Source organism: Epinephelus lanceolatus, chromosome 19 (genome assembly GCF_041903045.1).
Source record: "Epinephelus lanceolatus isolate andai-2023 chromosome 19, ASM4190304v1, whole genome shotgun sequence".
Classification (NCBI taxonomy): Eukaryota; Metazoa; Chordata; class Actinopteri; order Perciformes; family Serranidae; genus Epinephelus; species Epinephelus lanceolatus.
The window spans coordinates 8,576,477-8,602,255 of record NC_135752.1 but is presented as its reverse complement, the minus strand read 5'-3'; the positions used below and the strand labels follow the sequence as shown (position 1 = coordinate 8,602,255).

The 25,779-nt window shown below is 41.4% G+C and overlaps 1 pseudogene; it reads left to right on the top strand.

The window, feature by feature from the left end:
• Positions 1 to 230: 230 nt before the first annotated feature.
• Positions 231 to 23,267, top strand: LOC144458796 (uncharacterized; annotated as a pseudogene).
• The last annotated feature ends 2,512 nt before the right edge of the window (positions 23,268 to 25,779 follow it).

Sequence of the window (25,779 nt, the reverse complement as noted above, 5' to 3'; positions counted from 1 at the left end):
CACATGGAAGTATGCAAGGTACAGCTTCAGTACAATGTGATGCCATCAGCTCCTTAAACTTGTGCAACTTGTGTCATTTAGTCGTCATCTGCGTCTTATTAAATTGTTGGCTGCTGCTTTGTAATTGTCTGTTTTTCCAGATGGTTCTGGTAATTCATGGTCTCTGGTTGTGGAATGATTTAACTGTCCGCACATTCTAACCTTAACAAGACAGGTCGCTCCTCCCCAACATGGGCAGTGACTCTGCAGCCACCTCTGAAAGGTAAATAGCAATGATCCACAGCAGGAACAGGACAGCACCTCACATTCCCTCCTTCACACCAGTCCTTATTCACCTTAAAGCACGCTCTTCTTGTCCTCTCGCCAGAGTTGACAGAGGTGACTGAGAATGTCTGCGCCTAAAACCGGGTCTCACTGCGAAGTTGCTGAATACTGACATCAGACGCCACATCGGCATGATATGCAGCCAGTAGCCATTAATTGAAATGCGGCTGGACAACATTGTAAGTTAAGGGAGCCAAAGTCTGAGCGCAGTGGGTGGGAGGGGTGGTGGATGGGTCCAACAACCACTGACCTTCACCCTGGAGGCTGGTGTTTCCTTCCCATATGATTGTAAAACTAAACTCTGTTCTTTTTTACTAAACCCAACTATGTACTTTATTTCCTAAACCTAACCATGTGCGTGTGCTGGCTAGACGTAACCACGTGCGTTTGTTGTTGAAAGAAGAAAGTGTCAATTTGTGGTGTTGCACTGATGTAGTGTTTTTATTTTGAAAGAGACTGTATGCAAACTGTACATTTCCTGTGAAAATGGAAGTGTATTTTGAAAACAGACAATGCATGTAACAGGCTGAAGTTGACACAGCGTCCCAGAACATCAACGGGTCCATGTCATTGGTCCGACATCCCATTAGTCCGACGGTCCGCAGTGCTGAACAGCTCCCGATGGGCATATGTCTACCGATGGTGCGCCGCGACCGGCTCTGGGTCAGCTGGGAAAGGCTTGAGGCGAAGCAGGCTCACGGCTTATGTGTATGTTACTTTCTTTTTCATTTTAACCCACACCATGATCTTTTCCTGACCCTAACCAAGTGGTTTTTGTGCCTAAACCTAACCAGACCTTAACCACAGGGCATCATGATGATTTCGGAATGGACTTTGGAACAATGGATTTAATATGGTCGGAACAATGGGATGTCGGACCAATGGGCTGTCGGACCAATGGGCAGTTCCCACATCAACAACCAACACACCCAGGGTACCTGCATGTCATATCTCAGTGTGGAAAGTCCATGACCAAACGTTAATATGTGGAGTGGGACCATGTTAGCACCTACGTCGTTCCCTGATTTATCAGTTAAGTGTATGAACTACACTGTAGACTCTCTCCCTGTTCTTATTCCCAGGGTGTCATATACAGCGGCCTGCTCAGTAACCCCCTGGAGGCTAGTGTTTGTGTTCCATGTGAAGCCAAAGGTAAACTTGAATTTTATCAACCATGTGGCATAATTACTAATATATGTAATGTGACATAGTCATCAAGTGACATACTCATTAGTGTAAATGTAGTTATTTTGACCCAAACCATGATCATTTTTCTAAACCTAACCAGGTAGTTTTGTTGCCTAAAGCTAAAGTAGTTTTGATGAAATCTGTTTCTTGTGAAGACATAAGTTTATTTTGAAAGACACTATGCATGTAACAAGTTGAAAGTGACATGTCCAAAACTGTCGCTTGAAGTGAATCTAAAGCATCACAGTTTGAAGTGTGGAGCCACTGACCAAGCTGACACATTTTACAAGTTGGGAGTGAGAATTTGTTGAGACTGGAGTCTCTGTTTTTACATAGATATTGCGCTGTAGGGCTGCTATGAAGTTTTTTTTTTCCATTTTTACACAGAACCAAACAACAACGTCATCATGCCGCTTTTTAGACAGCATGCCAGCATTGTGGAGTCGAAAGAAGCGTGACAGGCGTGACATGTATACAAGTGCGTTAGCCTCTAAAGTGATACATAGTATACACGTCTGCAGTGCTTTCTAAACATTAACAATGGCGTAACATGGCAAAAAAATCATTTACTGTCCCTGTTATTTGGTGGTTGATCTCATCCTCTGCTCAGAGGGTAAGGAGCTTCCAGACTTCATTGTTTTCCCAATTTGCAGACATTTTTGGCTGCTGTTCCTCTTCTTTGAGTTAGCTGCTAACTGCTATCACTTGCTTTTATATCTCCAGTGGCAGGTCGCACACATAACATGTAATCAAAATGTAACGGCCATTTTTTCCATTGTCCCATCCTGCCAGCTGTTCTGTTTACACAGACCTTGTTTTGACACTGCTACTACCCCAGTTCCTGGCTCAGAGGCGAGACAACACTGTCCCTTCATTCTGCGATTGTACTTTTTATACAGAACAGTGAGGCGGCATGACAGCGTTAAATTCCCGCCTTGAAGAGGCAGTGTAAAAAGGGCTAGTGACAGCCAGAGGGATGGTTGTCTCAGATGAATGAGTCCAACATGGGCCCAACCCATATTGAGTAGACCAGTGTCGTGTATGCATTTACGTAGGAAATGTCCTGTTTCTTTTGTTGATGTACATCCTGTTAACCACATGGAGAACATGCGATGCACTACAAAGTTCAATTAAAGTCATCCATCATCTCCTTGAAGGCTTGATCCTGTTAACAGATGAGCAGGCTTTCATGTACAACTCACAAATGGTCACTGAGTGGTTTCAGAAATGCAACACAACTTCTTAAAGACAAATCCAGAGTTGCTGACCTAGCAAAGATAAAATGACAGTTTCCATAAAACCATAAAAACTTATGCAGCATGTGTGTACCAACCTCTAATGGTGTCTGCCTTCCATTTTCCCTCCATCTCTACCCCTCTGTGTCCTGGAGTCATGTGGAGCCACAGAGAGATGAGTGATGAAATCAGCAGAGAGGGAGTTAGCAATGGGACTGCTCCGGCTAATGTTTTGTTTGGTATTAACATGCACGAGGCACTTAAACTCCCACTGATTTGGATGAAAAAACATTTGGAATAGGGCTCATCAATCAAAGGGCACACACACAGGAGCTGTCAAAATCCTGGGGTGCTCTGTGTGTTCATGTGTGTGTGTGTTACATTGCTCAAAGGAGTTGGTATTATAAAAGGAGAAACTGTCTCCCTCCTCTACAGCTTTAATGATCCATTTTAATCTCCGCTTTCATATCTAAGACTAGAAGAGGGTCACACATGTGGTGCACCTGGCCAAACCTGGAGCCTGGTTTCTATATAACACTCCACATATCCATATTATCATGTTTGTTTTTATGGATTTCAGAGTGGAAGACACTTTATTATTTTGTTGTTCTGGAGTATAAACTGTAGTCATTTGTTTCAGGCTGTTGTAAATTACAATAGTAGGCCTCATGGGGGGCACCAAAAATGTAGGGAATCTATTAGGCGGGGATACTTTTTGTTTGGAATCTATAACAATACTACTGTATGTGTCACATGAGGACACCCAAAATGTTGTGATCTAGGCATCAGTGCTATGTTTACATGGTAGCACCATTTGTTGGGCCTTAACGCGGGCCTGACCTCGTAATAGATCTCGAATTAAAGTATCAAATTGGCTATCTGAAATAATTAATAATTAATAATAATAATTATTAATTATGTGAAATAATGTGACTTAATTTACATTGAATCACCTTTGTGGGGCACCATTCCCGAAAAGGGGAAAATGATAGCCAGTTAAAGATATTACTCTCAAAGAGTTTACTAAACTATCAGTTTGGAATTATTTAATAGTAAAGCCTGAAGGATTTTGGAGTTCTTGACGCAGCAGAGGTTGACTATTCATTCATTCTTGTGCAACATTAAATAGACAACAGGTACGATTCCAAAAATATATTTATTCATTAAGGAAGCAAAGCAAAACAAAACACACAGATTCTAACTATCTATATACAAGCTTGATGTGTATGTGTGTGTGTGTGTGTGTGTGTGTGTGTGTGTGTGTGCGTGTGTGTGTGTGTGTCTGCGAGAGAGAGAGAGAGAGAGAGAGAGAGAGAGAGAGAGAGAAGGACAATGGCGGGTGTGGTAATCAAAGGGCTGTTTGGCCTACAAAACAAAATGTCTGACAACAGAGAACTACAAGATGCCTTCAGATCAGGGGACGGTTTGTCTGACCATGTGGTCAGGACAAAGACAAAGGAAAAGAAGCAGGAACTTTGAGCTGCCTCCTTGGGTGTAGCTCTGTTGAAAGCAAAATTGTAAATGAGTCTATGTGAATGTGATATGTGTTCAAGCTTTTTTTTTTAATTGCCTTGTTGTGGAGTAATTGGCTGCCCTCGACCCAAAAAATAGTCTGTGGCATAGGCGTTTCTAGCCCATTTTTGGGGGTGCTGAAGCACCCCTAAATTGAATCCCAGCACCCCTAAAATTTGAGAGATTTTTATTTTTTATTATTTTTTTTTTACTGTATGTCCATTTTTAACAAGCTAGAAAAGTGTCAAAACCATACAGTATTGGTATTTTTGGTACTCACTATAGGGGGCTGGTTTACTCCAGAAACATACATACTGTTTATGTGTATGTTGAGGAGCTGCTGTATCAAAATGAGTTGTCTTCCCCCAGAAATTAGGGTTACGATATGTTTCTTTTATGATTCCAATCCATTCCTCTTTTGCTGTGGCTCAGCAATTAAATAAACTTTATCAGATTTGATGGTTTAGTCACAGACTTTCCCAAAAAGTGTTTTTCTTTCACAAATGTGGGGATGAAATTGAGTTAAAATGTACAAAACAGTGAAGTTTATCTTGCCTGGCCGGGCAGCTCTCTGGGTGCTCAGCACCCCTAAACCTCTGATCCTAGAATCGCCCCTGGTCTGTGGTGTTGATCAATATTCAGTAAAAATTGCTTCCAATAAAACCAAAGAAAGTCCGAAGCACTCTGAAGAAAAACCAGGAGGCTGATCAGAAGTCCAATGCAAGAAGGTTTATTCTTTGCTCAGAGATGACATCCAAATGAACCCATTTGAGTTGGTGGTCCGGATCAAGAACTGAACCCAAAAGGCTTGGGCACTGACCTTTATACCTGGTCTCTCTCTCTCTCTCTTGCTCACTTTCCTAAGTTTTATGTGTATTTTATCATATGTGTAGAACTACTCTGAAAGCCCCCTCAAACCAGTTAACACTGGTTGGGCGGGTTGTTTTACCTTATCTTACCCCCTCCCTTCATGTATCCCAATTATCCAGGCCAGAGCTGGTGCGTATGGTGCAGGTGCTTGGACTATTAGCCTGCCAGTGAGCCTAGTCTCCCAGTGCTTGGAGCAGCTCCATCTTTCTCCTGGCTTGATTTTACTATAGGGCTTCATTCTGCTATTATATATGGATCTTGCTTGGCTTTTTCTTTTAAATTCAAACAGTGATAACAAATGGATGATGCAGTAGTAATATATCGATAATACATTGATAATACAACTCAACACAGTGATTATGCTTAGATTTTGGTGCTCTTGATTACCTTTTAATTCATTTTGATAAGATATGGTATACATGCACACACACACACACACACATATATATATATGCACACACATACGTGTATACATACATACATATATATATATATATACAGTACAGGCCAAAAGTTTGGACACACCTTCTCATTCAATGCGTTTTCTTTATTTTCATGACTATTTACATTGTAGATTCTCACTGAAGGCATCAAAACTATGAATGAACACATGTGGAGTTATGTACTTTACAAAAAAAGGTAAAATAACTGAAAACATGTTTTATATTCTAGTTTCTTCAAAATAGCCACCCTTTGCTCTGATTACTGCTTTGCACACTCTTGGCATTCAAGAGGTAGTCACCTGAAATGGTTTTCCAACAGTCTTGAAGGAGTTCCCAGAGGTGTTTAGCACTTGTTGGCCCCCTTGCCTTCACTCTGCGGTCCAGCTCACCCCAAACCATCTCGATTGGGTTCAGGTCCGGTGACTGTGGAGGCCAGGTCATCTGCCGCAGCACTCCATCACTCTCCTTCTTGGTCAAATAGCCCTTACACAGCCTGGAGGTGTGTTTGGGGTCATTGTCCTGTTGAAAAATAAATGATCGTCCAACTAAACGCAAACCGGATGGGATGGCATGTCGCTGCAGGATGCTGTGGTAGCCATGCTGGTTCAGTGTGCCTTCAATTTTGAATAAATCCCCAACAGTGTCACCAGCAAAACACCCCCACACCATCACACCTCCTCCTCCATGCTTCACAGTGGGAACCAGGCATGTGGAATCCATCCGTTCACCTTTTCTGCGTCTCACAAAGACACAGCGGTTGGAACCAAAGATCTCAAATTTGGACTCATCAGACCAAAGCACAGATTTCCACTGGTCTAATGTCCATTCCTTGTGTTTCTTGGCCCAAACAAATCTCTTCTGCTTGTTGCCTCTCCTTAGCAGTGGTTTCCTAGCAGCTATTTGACCATGAAGGCCTGATTGGCGCAGTCTCCTCTTAACAGTTGTTCTAGAGATGGGTCTGCTGCTAGAACTCTGTGTGGCATTCATCTGGTCTCTGATCTGAGCTGCTGTTAACTTGCCATTTCTGAGGCTGGTGACTCGGATGAACTTATCCTCAGAAGCAGAGGTGACTCTTGGTCTTGCTTTCCTGGGTCGGTCCTCATGTGTGCCAGTTTCGTTGTAGCGCTTGATGGTTTTTGTGACTCCACTTGGGGACACATTTAAAGTTTTTGCAATTTTCCGGACTGACTGACCTTCATTTCTTAAAGTAATGATGGCCACTCGTTTTTCTTTAGTTAGCTGATTGGTTCTTGCCATAATATGAATTTTAACAGTTGTCCAATAGGGCTGTCGGCTGTGTATTAACCTGACTTCTGCACAACACCACTGATGGTCCCAACCCCACTGATAAAGCAAGAAATTCCACTAATTAACCCTGATAAGGCACACCTGTGAAGTGGAAACCATTTCAGGTGACTACCTCTTGAAGCTCATGGAGAGAATGCCAAGAGTGTGCAAAGCAGTAATCAGAGCAAAGGGTGGCTATTTTGAAGAAACTAGAATATAAAACATGTTTTCAGTTATTTCACCTTTTTTTGTTAAGTACATAACTCCACATGTGTTCATTCATAGTTTTGATGCATTCAGTGAGAATCTACAATGTAAATAGTCATGAAAATAAAGAAAACGCATTGAATGAGAAGGTGTGTCCAAACTTTTGGCCTGTACTGTATATAGACATATATACATTCACACGCACATAATGATCAAATAGCTGTTTTAAACAAAACCTCAACAGCCTCTGCGTCTTGTTTTTAAACGGCGTATTGCAAATGGGCGGTGGAGCACTATTGCCAACATTTGACTGCTATCTCCACTCACAGGTTTCAAAACTTAAATTTATGCCACAACGTCAGTGCTGATTAAAATATGCTGCCGTAGCTAGGAGTAAGTTAACTATCTAGCGAGTGCTAATGTTAGCACTGGCATCATTGTCTGCGGAACCAAACATTACTGATATGACTTATATTCGAAAACAGTACTGGTACTTTATGCAGAAAGTATAACTAACAGGCTCCTTGTTGTCCTCAGCCGCCATGTCAAAAGTTGGGAAGTCTGTGATGTAGCTTCTGCTGCATCACAAAGATGGCGACCGTTGAGGGTGAGAAGTGCCCATCATTCCACGCTCAACTTTTGGACTGTTTTGAGTGCGCCAGTAGTGTACTGAATTTCCCCGTACTATGCAGTGTGAATGCACGTGTTGGTGATGCCCTCTGTTATGATGCTTTCCATATGACCAGAGTAGAAGTCTAGGACCTCCAGAGATACTGTGTGTACTTCTTAAGCTGTCTGAGCTGGTAAAAAGGCATTGCCTGGCCTTTCGCCTGTGTATGTCAATCGTGTCAGATTCTCGGTGATGTGACTCACAGAGTCCTTAAGGTGCTCACTCTCTCCATAAGTGTCCCATGGATTCTCAGCAGTTTGCTGTTCCTTGGCTGCTTCCTCCCAAAGTCCACAACCAGCTCCCTGGCTTTGTTGCCATGATGGTTGTTGGCCTTGCAGCATGAGCATAGCGACAGATCCTTGACCTCTTCTCCTTCTCATCATTGCTGTTGACCTAGTCTATCATTTCTGTTTCATCATGTGACTCATTCTGGTTGGAAATTTTCAAGTCAACATTATGGAGTATAGTTAGACCGAAACAAAACCTAAACTTAACCGGGCAGAAGGATTTTGCAGACATGTGTCGCTGTATCTGAAGAGCACTTATTCAAATGCGACAAATACAGGAATACTTTTCAAGACCTGTTCTTATTGGAGGAAGTTAGGCATTGTCAATATAGAATTCTGACTGATGCAGCTTTAAAGTATTACAGACTGGGATCTAATAAGGAACACAGGAAAAACAGGGTGACAGTACTGATAAAGTTAAGGTATACTGTATACGTCCACATGCTGAACTTTGACTGGCGTCAGTAATACTTGGTGGTAGAGAGATGGGAAAGCATAGTTACTGGGTATAGGACATAATGGAGATGGGTGAATAACTGCTTCTGTACAGACAGCTTCTGAGAATGTCTGGTATGTCATAATTATCATATAAAACCATTCCCACATGTGAATAGTGATGAGTGTAACAGTGATCTAAGTGTGAACAGATTGGTTTCTTGGTGTTTTACCAGCAGAGAGCAGCATGTAGTAACCGGAACAGAGACTGTGAGTGTCAATGTCATGGTGTAGATTACTGGTTGTATTAGGGTAGATATATGATGAAACATCTGGGTAAATTAGCAAATGGTCCTATCAGGCACAGGCTCTGGGGCTAAAGACATAGCCATAGCCAGAGAGTCTGTGTGAGGGGACATTTCCTTTTTGAAATTTAAACAATGGTTCAGACAAAAGAAGAATGACCTGATCATCTTTTTGCATTCCTGATAAACCTAGTATATACTAATATCAAGTCAACATAATATAGCTGAATAATGTATACTTCATGTCTACAGTCTATCTGCATTAAAGTTGAACTGAATTTTAAATTTTTCTCACTTTTTTTCAAATGAAAAACTGATTTTGGACACATTTTTTTTTCTCTGAGGAGGAGTTTGCCTTGACAGCAGCTGACTGAAGCCTGAGACTGTAACATGGCATAGCAGCCCGTCAAATAACGCCTCTTGTCAGTGATTTCGGCATCAGACACTGACGCCACAAGCCACCCTTCACAGCAGTATGATACCTTGTTGGGCAGCATCAGTTTATAACTCAGTGGGACAGCACCTGTCCCAGCAGTATGATACAAGGATGGGTGTTATAAGTCAATAACGCGGTGGGACGGCACCTGTCATGGCAGTATGCTACACCAGTGCATGGTGTCAGTTTGAAACGCTGCCACTGACGATGTAATATAAGAGGCTGGAAAGTCCCTATAGGGCAGGTGGGAGGGTTGGTGGGAGGGTGGCTGGGTCCAATAAACCCAGGACTTTTACCTGGGAGGTTGGTGTTCGCTTCCTGTATGCATGTAGAGCCAAACCATGATGGGTTTTTTTCTAAACCTAACCACATGCTTGTGTTGCACAGCATAAATTGACCACGCCGTCCCAGAATGTCAACAACAAACACAGGAGGATACCTAGTGTGTAATATGTAGACGTGAACTGCACTGACACTGATATGTGATGACCTGGGATGAGATCAGGATGGGCATAGCCCTGTATTTCATATGAATGTTGACAGAGGTCCTGTATAACCCCTTTTTCAACAAGTCCACATACAGTTACATTATCTGTCAACCATTACCGTGTTTTAGCACTGTCCCTTTACAAAATGTAAAAACATCTGGAAGGACCCAGTGTACTCCTAAGTTTATATTTCAATTGGAAAGTGCTTCCAACCTAAAAAGTGAGGGCTAGATATACTGGGGACACTACTTTCATCCATGTTATTCCAACACCTGCTGAGTCATTGGCAGCTCTCACATGATCTATCCAGCATTAGCTGAGATATTTTAAAGCATGCTTGTAGTATCAAAAGCAGGTATTTAATGACAGTTCGCAACATTTTCAGCCATGCTTCTCATGACAAAAACAGGTATCTTTTTAATGACAGGTTGGGATATTTCAAGCCATGCTTGTTGTGACAAAAGCGGGTATAATTTAATGGCAGGTTTGGATACTTTAAGCAATGCTTGTCAGAACCTACAGTTGCAATCACATTTATTCAACCCCCATTGCACATTAGGCTTATTGGCAAAATATACAATTTCTCAGCTGTTTGCAATAAACAAATTACACAAGAACTGTTTAAGTAGTTCAATGAAACTAATATTACAAGGGTTTTGATCCAAATTCAACACAAAATGCTACTTTTAATGACTACTGCAGTCTCAAAATTATTCAACCCCTTCATGACAAGCATCTTCAGTACTTAGTGGAACACCCTTTTGCTGTTATGACCTGCTGCAAACGTGATGCATAGCCAGACACCAGCTTCAGACACCGTTCCTGAGGAATCTTAGCCCATTCCTCATGGGCAATGGCCTCCAGTTCAGTAATATTCTTGGGTGTGCGTTTTGCAACCGCCTTCTTCAAATCCCACCAGAGATTTTCTTTGGGTTTCAAGTCAGGCGACTGTGACGGCCACTCTAGAATCTTCCATTTCTTCTTCTGAAACCAAGCCTTGGTGGACTTTGAGGTATGCTTGGGATCATTATCCTGTTGGAAGGTCCAATGACACCCAAGCTTCAGCTTCCTCACAGACAGCACAACGTTTTTACCTAAGATTTCCTGATACTTGACCGAATTCATTGTGCCCTCCACACGCTGCAGGTTTCCAGTGCCAGAGGCAGCAAAGCAGTCCCAGAGCATCACTGAGCCACCGCCATGCTTCACTGTAGGCAGGGTGTTCTTTTCAGCATATGCTTAATTCTTCTTCCTCCAGACATACCGCTGTTTCATAGGCTCGAAAAGTTCCAGTTTTGTTTCATCGCTCCACAGAACAGAATTCCAAAACTTCTGTGGCTTATTTATATGGTTTTGAGCATAATGGAGCCGACTTTTCTTGTGCTTTTGGGTCAGTAGTGGTGTACGTCTTGGAGTCCGGGCATGGAGCCCTTCAGTGTTTAGTATGCGCCTTATTGTACAAACTGAAACCTCAGTGCCTGCTGCCACCAAGTCTTGCTGCAGGTGTTTTGCAGTCACTCGAGGGTTTTTGACCACTTGCCTCCTCAGGAATCTGGTGGCAGCTGCTGATAGTTTCCTCTTTCTGCCACGTCCAGGTAGTGTAGCCACTGTTCCTTTAACTTTGAACTTGCGAACTATGCTTCCAACTGTATCTCTAGGAACATTCAGAGCTTTTGCTATCGTTTTGTATCCTTTTCCTTGTTTGTGCAAGGCAATGATTTCTTCTCTGAACTTTTTGGACAATTCTTTTGACTTAGCCATATTTCTAACATGCAATCAAACGTCACTCTCAACAAAACCCTAGCCAGTCCAGGTATTTATGTGTTCTGTCTCAAGCACACCTGAACTAATGAAGCCCTTGATTAGTTGCACCAGGTGTGCTTGAGACAGGGGGTTGAATAATTTTGAGACTGCAGTAGTGATTAAAAGTAGCATTTTGTGTTGAATTTGGATAAAACCCATGGTAATATTAGTTTTATTGAACTATTTCAACTGTTCTTGTCTACTTTGTTTATTGCAAACAGCTGAGAAATTGTATATTTTGCCAATAAGCCTAATATGCAATGGGGGTTGAATAATTTTGATTGCAACTGTAAGTGGGTATTATTTACATTGACAGCTCAGGACATTTCCAGCCATATTTGTGACAGCAGTGGGTATTCTGGACATTTCCAGTTGTGTTTGTAGCAACCAAACAGGGTAAACAGGGTACAGCCAAAACATAATGTTTTCCTAAACCTAGGAGTATTTTTTGTGCCCAAACCTAACCACACATTAACCTCAGCATTGTCACAACATGAAATTGAAATGTAAAGTTTCAACATATTTGCTACATATGAAATGTACAAATTTAACATACCTGTGATTTGCAGAAATGTACAATGTTATTATTTATTCTGCCGGGTTGGCAGAGCAACTCTGCTTAAATAAAATAGCCTATGACTCATACCACAGATTTCCTTTGAGGGTTTCCTAGAATATTTCCTGTTGGGTTAGTATTTTTGGAGAGAAGTGTCAGTGTGGTGGCAAAAAACTTTGCAAATGATTTGGACAGCTTGTGGAAAATACTATTTAAAACCAGCACTAACACGAGAAAGAAAACAGCAGCTAGTGCAGAGGAAGACTGTTGCTTCTATGTAAGAGAAGAGGACATTTATCTCTGTGTCTATAGTCTTAAAATTAATCCATTTTAAACACTCTTTGGATACAAATGTCTTACATATCTTAATTTTGCAATAACCTAATTCTGATTTCACACAGTTTCTTTCTCTCCATGACCATTTAGATCCAACAAAAACATTTTCTGTAAAGTTCATGCCTCAATGTGAAATCTTTTAATACCTTAACAGGTAGACGTTTTGGACTTTTTCAGTTGGACACATGCCATGATTGAGTTCATAAAGTTCACCGAGGTCTTGTATTTCGGTCATCGTCCTGCTATATTGCAGCTTCTTCCCTGCTTTGTTGAAAAGTGTCTAGGTCTTAGATACTCCTTGTCATCTCTTCTTTTATATGATTCCCCAAGCCCTGGGTCCCCAGAAGGCTGGCCTGACTGAATATCAAAAAGAGCAATTTGACTGGGCCTTTGAAATGCTTAGCTGTAATGTCAGTCCTGGGCTCTTTCAGATAGAAAGGAGAGGGAAATGTCAGTGCAGATTTCTATCAGCCAAGTCAGTAAAGAGTGCCCTCTTGGTGGCCAGCTGGGCCTGCCAACAGGACAACTGCCCTTTTATTGCCCATATTTTTAGAGCTTTCAGCCAGGATTTGGAGATACATTTTAACATTCAATGTGGACATGTTTCCCCCTCAGGGAAAAGACTTGAGAATACCAAAACAAAAACTCTTGTTTCCGTAGCAGTATTAACTTGTTTGAAAGGTAAACTTCTTATCTTTGGCTTATGTCCATCACTGCAAGGTCAGAACTGATTCTCTGAACCATCCTTCAACTGTCACCTTAAATGCTTTTCTCTTTGTAGTCAGAAATAAGCAGTGAACCTTTATACCTAACTTTGACTTTTACTGCACAATAGTCAAGAACAAATGGTATTTTATAAATCTTATAATTATTACAGTTTTGGCAAACATAAATTCTATCTGGCAACCATTATGTCATTTACAACCAAGGTCTGTATCCCTGTCACAGCATGTTATGGATCTCAGCCAGTTGTGAAGGTGACCTGTACAGCGTGACCACAAGGAAAAAGGCTGGCCAGCTAGTTCAAAGGTCACCTAAGGCCACATTTCCACTGACTTCAGCCCCACGTGAAAATGCAGTGTTGTCTGGTTGAACCTTGCTCAACTTTTGCTGCAGCACAATGTGATGTCATATGGTAAGGTGCTGTGTTGGACAATCAAATACAGCCAAGCACACATTCTACATTCACACATAGAATTAGGAATTTATCTCACATGTGTCGCAACAAAAGATTTAATAATTACAGACATGACTAGGGACTATCTTGCAATGGGATCAATCTAGACAAGAAACAACAATCAATGAATGTGGGCCAGGGGTACAAAGTCAGGGAGCAATGGCCCTTTCCAAGCTTCCTACCCCCCTACTTCTCGCCCCCTTGCTCAGACCACACCAATCCTCGAACTTGACCTTTACTGTTATCTCAATTACACATGTGTAAAGTTTTGTGAACTACGGGCATAAAGCTGAGGGTCAGTGGCCACCTCCAGTGTTAATTTTGACAGCTATTTTTGATTGATTCTTAGTCTTGAAACAAAAATGCTAATTAGTTTTAGTCCCATTTTCGTCAATTTTTATCCTTCATAGGTTTAGTCCTAACCCTAAATTCAAAACGTTTTAGTCAATGAAAATTCATGACATTTTAGTCAACTTTTAGTCATTATATTATCTGTGTTTTTTTAATCTTAAAGCAACACTTACCTTTCTGGAAATTTTACACTTTTCTTTGATTAGGTTAAAATGCTATTAATAAGCTGATGGCACACTAAAATGTAAGTGAATTCCAATAGAGATAAAAACTCATAATTATACCATTCTCATATGGTTCTAAGAAAACTCAGACCAATCATTGCATTCGGACCGAATGCAATGATTGGCCGAGCATCCTGTCTGTCTTCCCCACGTGGAGGCCTCTGACTGACGCAACTGCTGGCGTTACATCCTGAGCTAAAAAGGGATGAGATTGTCGCAGAGTTTCTGTTGGACAGGTATTTTTTGTTTGCCTCTAATGTAACAGGCTATAACATTATATATGACAACACAGCATCCAGTTGCTAACTGTTAGCCTAACGTTGCCTAAGCCTCTGTATTATCTTTCTTGTTTGTTGCCAGTCACCAGTACTATCTAGAGTTTACGTTATATTATAAAACTCATCAGTCATCATTGACCCCGGATAAGTTTAAAAACTCTGGGGTTGCATTTGACTGTGGGTAACAGGTAACATTATGTTTAGTTTGCTTCTAATATAACATATAACATTATATGACAACACAGCATCCAGTTGCTAACGGCTAACGTTAGCCCACTGTAGCGTAGCCTCTGAAACATTAACGTTATCTTCCTTGTGCGTTTCCACTCACTAGTAACGTTAATGCTACTAGGCCTATCTAGCGTTAGCACTGTAACCTTATTCTAAAACTCATCAGTCATCATTGACTTGCTCTCCTCTTCTGTGTATCTAACGGTACCTTGCCAACGCCTATGTCTATCATAGACATAATGAGGGCGTAATGGAGGAGGGGGATGGGACTTTCGAGGGAGGTGGGAGTTGTGGATGTTCAAATTTTTTCTAAGTGCTGTGTGAAATGCAAGAAAGGTAAGAGTTGCTTTAAACAACTTTTTTCTACAACTAGCCTACAAATAATTTCTGCACACTTACAAACTCATTTCTCAAGCAATTTTTGACAGGTTTAAGGGGTGATTTACGAGCACACACTTACTGATCTTCATTTGAAAAGCTCAGCATCTCTCAATTTTATTCTTTGACACCAAAAAATAACTAATTGGATTTGTACCCAGGTTCATTGTAAACTCTGACTTATCGAACTCACTGCGAAGAAGCAGAAAAATAACTTAATAAAAACCAGAATTCTTTCTTTATCTGCAACATGTCAGTCTGGAGGTTTAAACAAATGTCCTCTCTCAGAGTTGGCGAATAAAACTAAACTTTCAATTGTCAGGGAAAACTCAGACTGTTCAGACTGAGTTCAGACTGTTTACTTATAGCACAACTACATTCACAGATAACCAAGCCTCCTACCTGCCTGTCAAACGTCAATCAACCCATAAATCTTCCTAAGGCAGTCTGGATTGAGTGGAGTCCTGCGCTGCAACTAACAAACTCCACAAATCCACTCAACAGCTCCACCATCCACAGTCAGACACACAGTCAGACTGATTATTTACTGCTGAATTTCAGCTCACAGCACACACCAATGGCAAACGCTGCTCCAGTGTGAATGTTTTTAGTGGCTAGCAAAACATCCTGGTGCTTATGCAGCATTTGAAGATAATTATGAGAATGACCACTCTTGGCTTTCAATGTCCAATAGCCCAGCACTGTCTCATCTCGTCAATGAAAATTAAACATAGATTTCATCTTAGTTATTATTATTAAGATCTATATTTAGCTTGTCATCATCTCATTTTCACCATAGAAGAAAAGGTTGTTGACAAAAAAATGTTGTCAAAGTTTTCGTCAACGAAATGAACACTGCCTTGCTCAGACCACACATATCTTGATTTTGAGCTCAACTACACACCTGTACAGTTTTGTGACTTCCTATTGCACTTTTGCAACACTATTGTGTTGACAAAATCTGTCCACAGACAGGCAGACATAAACATCTGGAAAAATACTTACAACACTTCTGCAGTAGTTTCCCCTATAATTAGTGTCCCCAGGTCCACATTTAGACACATACACACAGACTCATGAGGTGAAAACACTACCAGCTGTCGTGACATTGTCACAGCAAGTAATAACTTTTGTTAGTAGATGTGGAGTTGTAAAGTCCTGTCTGTGAGTATTACAAACTGTTTTGCAGCTTTTTGGCATCTGATAGGCCTGAGGCTTTAAATTGTAAGCCATTAATCTGTTATTCCAATTGGACTTCCTGGATTGTATTTCATGTCTCAATGGTACCTGTAACAACATGCTGCTACCATTGCAACCCACATTGAGATCCGATCACAGTGTTGGCAGATCCAGGGTAGCAACAATGCTTATTAATAACCATGAACTGCTTGTCAGTATCCAGATAATGTATCCAGATGCAGATCACATGTTGAGGAGGTAATGGCGCCTTCACCCAAATTAAAAACAATCAGCAGGTTACACTGGACTGCAGCCCAAGTTACAGTAAAATCATTTAGTATATAAGGAGTATCAATAAAATACTTACTGAGCACTTATATGTGTTGGGACCAGACCTTGCAGTGGGTCACCAATTGTTGGAAACTTGTGGGACTATCAGAAATAATTAATAATGATAATAATAATAATTATTAATCATGTTAAATAATGTGACATTAAATCACCTCACAGGGCTCCCAAAAAAATGGAACTCTGAGTTATGATTAAATTATTAACTTTGAACATATGTATGTATAGGTACAACATATGTATAGGTACAAAGGAAGAAGGAGGTAAGAAATCTGTGTTCAGCAGGGCTTGGACAGAAAATACAATGGAAGATTTTTTTGATTTTTTATTACTGAGTACCTACTTGATAATTAATTAGTATAGTAATATTGCTTGCATATGTCATGTGGTATTATCAGGTAAAGCATAGTAACAATATAGGAAAAGTGCAGGGTAATAATGCAGACATTGTAATTAAATTAGATATGGTATCATATGCAGTGTATTGAGTGGCAAGCTATCAATAACTTAGAATTACCATTAGATTTTGCTGTTGTTTTTTTTGTTTTGTTTTTTACCAACTATTTTTAAAAGCAAAATTCCAGCTGAGGTAATGGCTATGACATTTTCACACACTGCCATCAGGACAGGGCCTGAAACTGTGGAAAAAAAGCTCTTTTTTTACAGACTGGGGTGCATGGGCTGTACAATACAGCACTGCCGTTTACCTCTGTTTCACTGTAAGGTATGCAGGCTGTGATATGTAGCATTATTTATTCCAGTATAAATACACTTCAAAGAAATAAATAGTATTAAACAGACAAATTTAACACAAACAAGTTTGTGTCGCTAAGCCATTATGAGCTACTGAGTCAACATTTTCCTTTTCCTGTCAGAAATGGGCTTTATTGTCTCAGCGAGTTGATACTGTGTGCATTATGACACTGGGGGCCTGGAGGGATGTATTATGTGTGGTCATAGTTGTGTGTTGGTTCACACATGCTGTTCATGTACACCCTTTTCCTGGAAAGGGAATTCAGAGTCAGGGGGTCATTAAAATGTTTAAGGTTCATCCTTTAAAGATCATGATTGCTCACATTGATACAAATATGGAATGATCTGGAAAGATAAAGATAAAACAAGGTCAGGAGGTCATCCAAATCTGTAGGGTTCATCCTCTGGAGATTGTGACTGCTCATGCTGAATTTTGTTTTAATCTAGCCAGTAGTTGTGGTGAGATCTTGCTTTGGAACAAAGTGTTGGAGAAGCATATTAACTGCCATTAGGCTGCTTGAATTTGGTGAAAAAAAAAAAAAAACGCAGAAGGAAATATGAGTTTATGAAGCATACTCTTTGAGATATTAAGATCAACTCTGTGTGTGTGTGTGTGTGTGTGTGTGTGTGTGTGTGTGTGTGTGTGTGTGCCTGTTTGGAGGATAGCTAGTCATATGGCAACAGGCCAAATGTTTCATAAGGATGCTATCACAGCTCTCTAATTACACAGTCCTGAGTCTGGACTACATGTGTGTGTGTGCATGTGCTTTAATTTGGATTATATTAGTTTCATTTTTACTTTTGCTCCCATTTTTCAAGAGATTAAATTCAAGATTTAAGACTTTTTTTTATGCACACAAAAGACTTATTTCATTCAAATTTTGGTCCCAAATTTGTTATATGCGTGTCAATGAGCACTTCTCCTTTTCCAAGACAATCCATCCACCTGACAGGCGTGGCATATCAAGATGCTGATTAAATGTTTTTAAATTGTTTTCATAGTAAAAAGAATATTTATTAACATGTGCACATAAGAATGAAAATGTGGAAAGTCTTTGGCGATTAGACCCTGTAGAGATGGTATGATTTAAGGAGGGTGGTGAATCCATAGTCAAATAGGGAACCCCCCCTGGGGTCTAGATGCTGGTGGTGGTGAAGATGAGATAAGAGGAAGATGGAGAAGTGCTGATGATCTGGATGAGTAGAGGAATGAGCCTTTGTTGAGCTTGTCCTGGACTCTGGATACGATGGCTAGAGGTGAACGGGGTGGAGGAGGGTGCGAAGATTCTGTCTAAAACAACGGCTGACAGCAGCAGAAGAGAGAGCAAAAAATTTTAAATTTTGCAGTGGCATCCTGATTGGCTGAGAAAGATCGTGGCAAGGTTTGATTGGATAACTAGAAGAGTGAACACCCATAGTCAGCTGATTAGAGGAAGCAGTGGGAGTGGGATGGAGAGAATTGTGAATGGATGAGCACAAAGTCTTCCTGATCGAACTTACGCTGAGCTTCATTACTACGATGGTTTTATCTTGAAAAATAGGGTTTTTTAGGATTTCAAATGATGAGTGCTGAGTGAATGGGTCTGGTTTACCACATTTTATCTTTCATTCCCACCTCTGTGATGGTCCACTTGTCTCTGATGAAAAACAACATGGCTGTGTCCTGCTCAGCAGACTGCAACTCCATGCTGATTTAAGTTAGGGGATTTTGAGTATTTTGACATCATGACAGTGTTTATTATTATATCAGATTAACTTCATCATCTGCACACCATTTACTGTAGATGGAAAAAAAATGGAACTCCCTAAATAAGTTTTACAGTATTGCATTAAGATGTCTGAAAAATCCCTCCAGACGTGCTTTAGGACGTATCAAAATATACTGCTGGTGTCTTAGATGACTTTGTGAAAAAGTTATTTCATCTACTTCTTCTTCCTTATTAAATCTATGAATGTATGTGTGCTGGAGGTGTAAAGTTTCCACATCATGCCTAAATCCTAGTTAAGTGACCACAAAGAAGACTTTGTTTGAACTGAAGAACAAACAAACAAAAAAACGAGTTTCATTTCAATTTCATTGTTCTTTTTAATGGGAACCATACAATATTTTATTATAATATTTAATAATTTCTAAACTATAACATAAAAACTGAAATTGATTTATTAAACATGGCTATAAAGAAAGACTGAAAGCAACATTTAAAAGTGTCCTGGAATTAGTAGGAGCTTTTTACATCCGAGTCCTGTCTGGATCTGATCTTCAAGACCTGCTCCCAGACTGGAACCGTGTTGTGATACTGCATCCACTCTGCCACCCACACATTCGACCAATTAGTTTTGCAACCTGACCGACTCATTGACACAAGAACCACAGCTTCAATCAGAACTTCAAATCCTATAATAACCACACTGTTCAAATAATTTGGTTAGCAGCATGTTTAAAATGATCATTTTGGGACCTTTCATGTGAACTGACATATTATATTTTGAAAAGAGCTGTAGAGGTGCAAGGGGGGAGTACGCACAGCCAAGGTCAGTTATAAACTTTTACATGAATAGGCTATTATAACAATATAAATATTAAATAATATATATGCTAGTATTATTAATATTTCTAGGCTATTGGTCAGTATATATCATGGATGTACAAATTCAACATTTTAACCTCAAGTTTCATTGTCAACTGCAGCTGTGATTTCTGTCCATTCCAGGTTTTCTTCAGGCTGCAAACCTTGGATGTCAGCACTCCCACTTCCAGCTGAGAGAAGTTTCTTTTGTTGGCCATATCACGCCTCTTTGACATAAACACTCAGGGCAAGGCCTCTAAACCATGAATATATTGTGACGGGAAGTTTAAATGACAATAGCTATCACATTTATTAACACCTGATCATTCCTATGCTGTGATAAACGATATAAGAACATTTCATGAATCATGCACAAGCCCCATCATTGGATGATTTCCGCAGAATTGCACTGGTTTGTACGTTAGATTGATAAATGAGGTCCACTGTCCCTGTCCAAGACAAAAAACAAGAGGACACACTCATAAAAACGTGGCTCCACAAAATGCCACAAGGTGACTTTAAATTGGTGGTCGGAGATTTGGAGCCTTTATCAGGAGATATAAAGCTTTTCAGTTTTTCTTCTTCATTTTGCACATTAAGAAATCCTACCTATAATTATGTAGAAGTCACTACTTGTACTAGTATGTAATTTTAATAACATATTTACTTCTTTCATTATGATTGCTAGATTTACAGCTATTCTATTTATGCTGTGGCTCCTGTCGTAAATAGTGCTACTCCTGCTAATGTGAGGGTTACAAATGCTACTGGATATAGAGCGTGTCCAAACCAAACTCTCTGCCTCTCACAAACATGAGCTTAAACATTCTCAGTGGCCTCAGGGAGAGAAGCAGCACAGAGCCAACACAGGGCCCATTTAAGCCTAATAATAAACACTTTAAATTTAATGTCAGTGGTGAACAGGGGATTTGGTGAGTCTTGGTATTCAGAGTCAATTAAGCCCGGAAAAGTAGCATATTGAGACACTCATAAAATGTGTCCAATGTGGACACAGTCAACTTGTTAAACTTGCTACATTTAGAAACTGAGGTCAAACCTGAACTTCAGCCTTTATGGTGCTTTTGTAAATGAAGATTAGCAGAGTAAACTTTATTGGATCTTTTTAAAGCCACTACAGGGAATCAGGCTATGGGTAACAGTTGAAAAACAACAACCAGTTAGGCACTTATTGCAATACTTTTGAGTTATCCATGTTTCAAGTCGATTGAACAGTGACATGTTTATTTAAGCTTTCTGGATACTATTAATTCTTTACCCTCAAACACACAAATATAGACAACTCAGAAGTGTCAATCTTGTTTGGTATTTTTCTTTTCAACGTTTCTTTTGACAGCTTTTCAAATGTTACTCAAACAGGAGAAAATAGTGCATTATACTTTCACATTGCTGCTAAGATGGAATTTTAAGAGTTAAGTTAACAACTAGTCAGCTATTCTTTCACGAGCTTCCAAAACAAGAGCTGGTTGTGAGTTGGTGAAATGTTATTGACAAGAGTATTCTGGTGGCCATGTGAATTGTGAGCTTTGTTGTTGTTTTTTTATTCGTTTAGAACATATATACATATATATATACAATAGCTATATATATGTATATATATATGTATATATATATATATATATATATATACATGACATGTCCCACGCATACCCCGCATCCACTACGCCCATGTATGTATGTATGTAGGTGGAGTGCAGAGGCCCACTCACCAACTCAGGTATGCGGCAGCCCCCCATCAGAGCATTTATGGATGATCTGACAGTGACTACAACATCAGTCCCGGGCTGTAGATGGATCCTTCAAGGCCTTGAGCGTCTCATTAGCTGGGCCCGGATGAACTTCAAGCCAGCCAAGTCCAGGTCCCTGGTGGTGAAGAAGGGGAAGGTCACAGACCAGTTTCGCTTCTCACTAGGAGGCACCCAGATTCCATCTGTGGGAGAGAAGCCAGTTAAGAGCCTGGGCAAGATCTATGACTGCACCTTGAAGGACACCGCAGCACTCCAAGCAACATCAGAGGAGTTGGGAACCTGGCTGACAGCAGTGGATGTCAGGATTACCAGGCAAGTTTAAAGCCTGGATCTACCAACATGGCATTCTGCCACGACTTCTCTGGCCACTGCTGGTCTATGATGTGCCACTGACCACCGTGGAGTACTTCAAGAGGAAGGTCAGCTGTTTCCTGCGGAAGTGGTTGGGCTTACCACGAAGCCTCAGCAGCATCGCCTTGTACGGGAGGAACAACAAGCTGAAACTGCCCTTCAGTAGTCTGACAGAGGAGTTTATGGTTACCCAAGCAAGAGAGGTGCTGCTGTATAGGGACTCCGGTGACGTCAACATCTCCTCGGCTGACATAGAAGTAAGAACCGGCAGGAAGTGGAAGGCTCACGAGGCAGTCAACCAGGCTGAGTCCCGCTTGTGACACAGTGAGCTGGTGGGAACAGTGGCGTCTGGACGGTCAGGTCTCGGGAGCAACCCAAGACCTCACTTCAACAAGGCCCAGGGAAAGGAAAGGTGTCAGCTGATCCAGGAGGAGGTCCGAGCAGGGGTGGAGGAAGCCCGCTGCACTAGGACAGTAGGGATGCGGCAGCAGGGGGCGTGGACCTGATGGGAGGAGGCAGCTGATCGGAAGATATCGTGGACAGAGCTATGGCGATCTGAGCCACACCGGATCAAGTTCCTCATCCAGTCGGTGTACGATGTCCTCCCAAGCCCGTCCAACCTCTTCCGCTGGGGCCTGGCTGAGAATCCACTGTGCCCTCTCTGCCAGAGTGCTGGATCGCTGGAGCACATCCTGAGTTGCTGCCCAAGGGCGCTGGGGGACGCCATGACCAAGTGTTGCGGGTCATCGCAGAGGTCATCAGCACAGGGATCTCCACCAGTAAACACCAACAACCAACAAGGCAGTCCATCGCCTTTGTTAGGGCTGGGGGGAAGCCACAGCAGTACCGGAGTCAAGCGGGGGGCTGCTGGCAACAGCTTGAGACTGGCAGCTGAAAGTCGACCTAGGGAGACAGCTCAAATTCCTGGAGAACATCGCAGTGACCACACTCAGGCCAGACATGGTCCTGGTGTCAGAAACAACTAGGCAAGTGGTCCTGCTGGAGTTGACTGTTCCCTGGGAAGACTTTTGAGAGGAAGAGGGCCAAGTATGAGGAGCTGGCAGGCGAATGCCGAAGCAGAGGATGGAGGACCCGATGCAACCCCATCGAGGTCGGGTGCAGGGGATTCGTAGGCCAGTCTCTCATCAGAGCACTCAGGATTTTGGGAGTGAAGGGACAGCACAACAGAAGCGCCATCAAAAACATCACTGACGCGGCAGAAAAGGCGTCCAGCTGGCTGTGAATCAAGCGGGGAGATCCGTGGACAACTAAAGCTACTTAGACACAAGCCGGGACTGATCACCCCGGCTGGGTCGCCTGGGCGAGGGTGTCTGTTGTGAGACCCGAAACACCCAGTGAACCCAGGATACAACAATGATGATGTGTCTAAGTTGCACCGAAAGTGTATTTTAGGACTATATATATATATATATATATATATATATATATATATATATATATATACAGTACAGGCCAAAAGTTTGGACACACCTTCTCATTCAATGCGTTTTCTTTATTTTCATGACTATTTACATTGTAGATTCTCACTGAAGGCATCAAAACTATGAATGAACACATGTGGAGTTATGTACTTAACAAAAAAAGGTGAAATAACTGAAAACATGTTTTATATTCTAGTTTCTTCAAAATAGCCACCCTTTGCTCTGATTACTGCTTTGCACACTCTTGGCATTCTCTCGATGAGCTTCAAGAGGTAGTCACCTGAAATGGTTTTCCAACAGTCTTGAAGGAGTTCCCAGAGGTGTTTAGCACTTGTTGGCCCCTTTGCCTTCACTCTGCAGTCCAGCTCACCCCAAACCATCTCGATTGGGTTCAGGTCCGGTGACTGTGGAGGCCAGGTCATCTGCCGCAGCACTCCATCACTCTCCTTCTTGGTCAAATAGCCCTTACACAGCCTGGAGGTGTGTTTGGGGTCATTGTCCTGTTGAAAAATAAATGATCGTCCAACTAAACGCAAACCGGATGGGATGGCATGTCGCTGCAGGATGCTGTGGTAGCCATGCTGGTTCAGTGTGCCTTCAATTTTGAATAAATCCCCAACAGTGTCACCAGCAAAACACCCCCACACCATCACATCTCCTCCTCCATGCTTCACAGTGGGAACCAGGCATGTGGAATCCATCCGTTCACCTTTTCTGCGTCTCACAAAGACACGGCGGTTGGAACCAAAGATCTCAAATTTGGACTCATCAGACCAAAGCACAGATTTCCACTGGTCTAATGTCCATTCCTTGTGTTTCTTGGCCCAAACAAATCTCTTCTGCTTGTTGCCTCTCCTTAGCAGTGGTTTCCTAGCAGCTATTTGACCATGAAGGCCTGATTGGCGCAGTCTCCTCTTAACAGTTGTTCTAGAGATGGGTCTGCTGCTAGAACTCTGTGTGGCATTCATCTGGTCTCTGATCTGAGCTGCTGTTAACTTGCCATTTCTGAGGCTGGTGACTCGGATGAACTTATCCTCAGAAGCAGAGGTGACTCTTGGTCTTCCTTTCCTGGGTCGGTCCTCATGTGTGCCAGTTTCATTGTAGCACTTGATGGTTTTTGCGACTCCACTTGGGGACACATTTAAAGTTTTTGCAATTTCCCGGACTGACTGACCTTCATTTCTTAAAGTAATGATGGCCACTCGTTTTTCTTTAGTTAGCTGATTGGTTCTTGCCATAATATGAATTTTAACAGTTGTCCAATAGGGCTGTCGGCTGTGTATTAACCTGACTTCTGCACAACACAACTGATGGTCCCAACCCCATTGATAAAGCAAGAAATTCCACTAATTAACCCTGATAAGGCACACCTGTGAAGTGGAAACCATTTCAGGTGACTACCTCTTGAAGCTCATGGAGAGAATGCCAAGAGTGTGCAAAGCAGTAATCAGAGCAAAGGGTGGCTATTTTGAAGAAACTAGAATATAAAACATGTTTTCAGTTATTTCACCTTTTTTTGTTAAGTACATAACTCCACATGTGTTCATTCGTAGTTTTGATGCCTTCAGTGAGAATCTACAATGTAAATAGTCATGAAAATAAAGAAAATGCATTGAATGAGAAGGTGTGTCCAAACTTTTGGCCTGTACTGTATATATATATATATATATATATATATATATATATATATGTGCACAAACCCGGGAGAAATCGAGAGAGACTCTCACCACAGCTTGCTCGAGGTGCAGACTTTCCTCTGTGTCAATGGTGATGAGGAAATACAGCTGGATGGAGCAGTAAGTGACCTCAACTCCAAAGAGTACTGTTTGCTGTGGAAACGCTAGGGTCTAGGTACCATGTTTGAAGAGTTACTTTTGGTTCCAAAGGTAACATATCGAAAGCATTTGGTGGAAATGGGGCTTTACATTCAGCAGATGTCAGTCGCCACACCCCTAGTTCAGGGAAGCAGCCTGTTGTCTGACATGGAAGCTAAGCAATGTGTGAATTGAGGTCAGCAACAAAATATATTTTAACCACCTAAACAAAGGCCTACCTAAAAAAATATCATTATCATTTTTAGTATATGCTATACTGAGAGTATTTTCACTGCTTTACCTTTCCGTCAGACAGCCCATTCCAATGGGGAAGCCATTAACGGCTTTAGTTCCCCATCCATGCTCTCCTCAAAGCACTAGACTCCATTGACAAAAACAATAATTCTAGCACGCTGAACATGGGAGCTGCTGGTCTACCACTGCTTCCACCAATTAGTTAGTTTGTGTTATTGTGTGACTTTGGTAAATCCAAACTTATCCTTTTAAACTCCAAAAATCACACAATACACAAACAAAA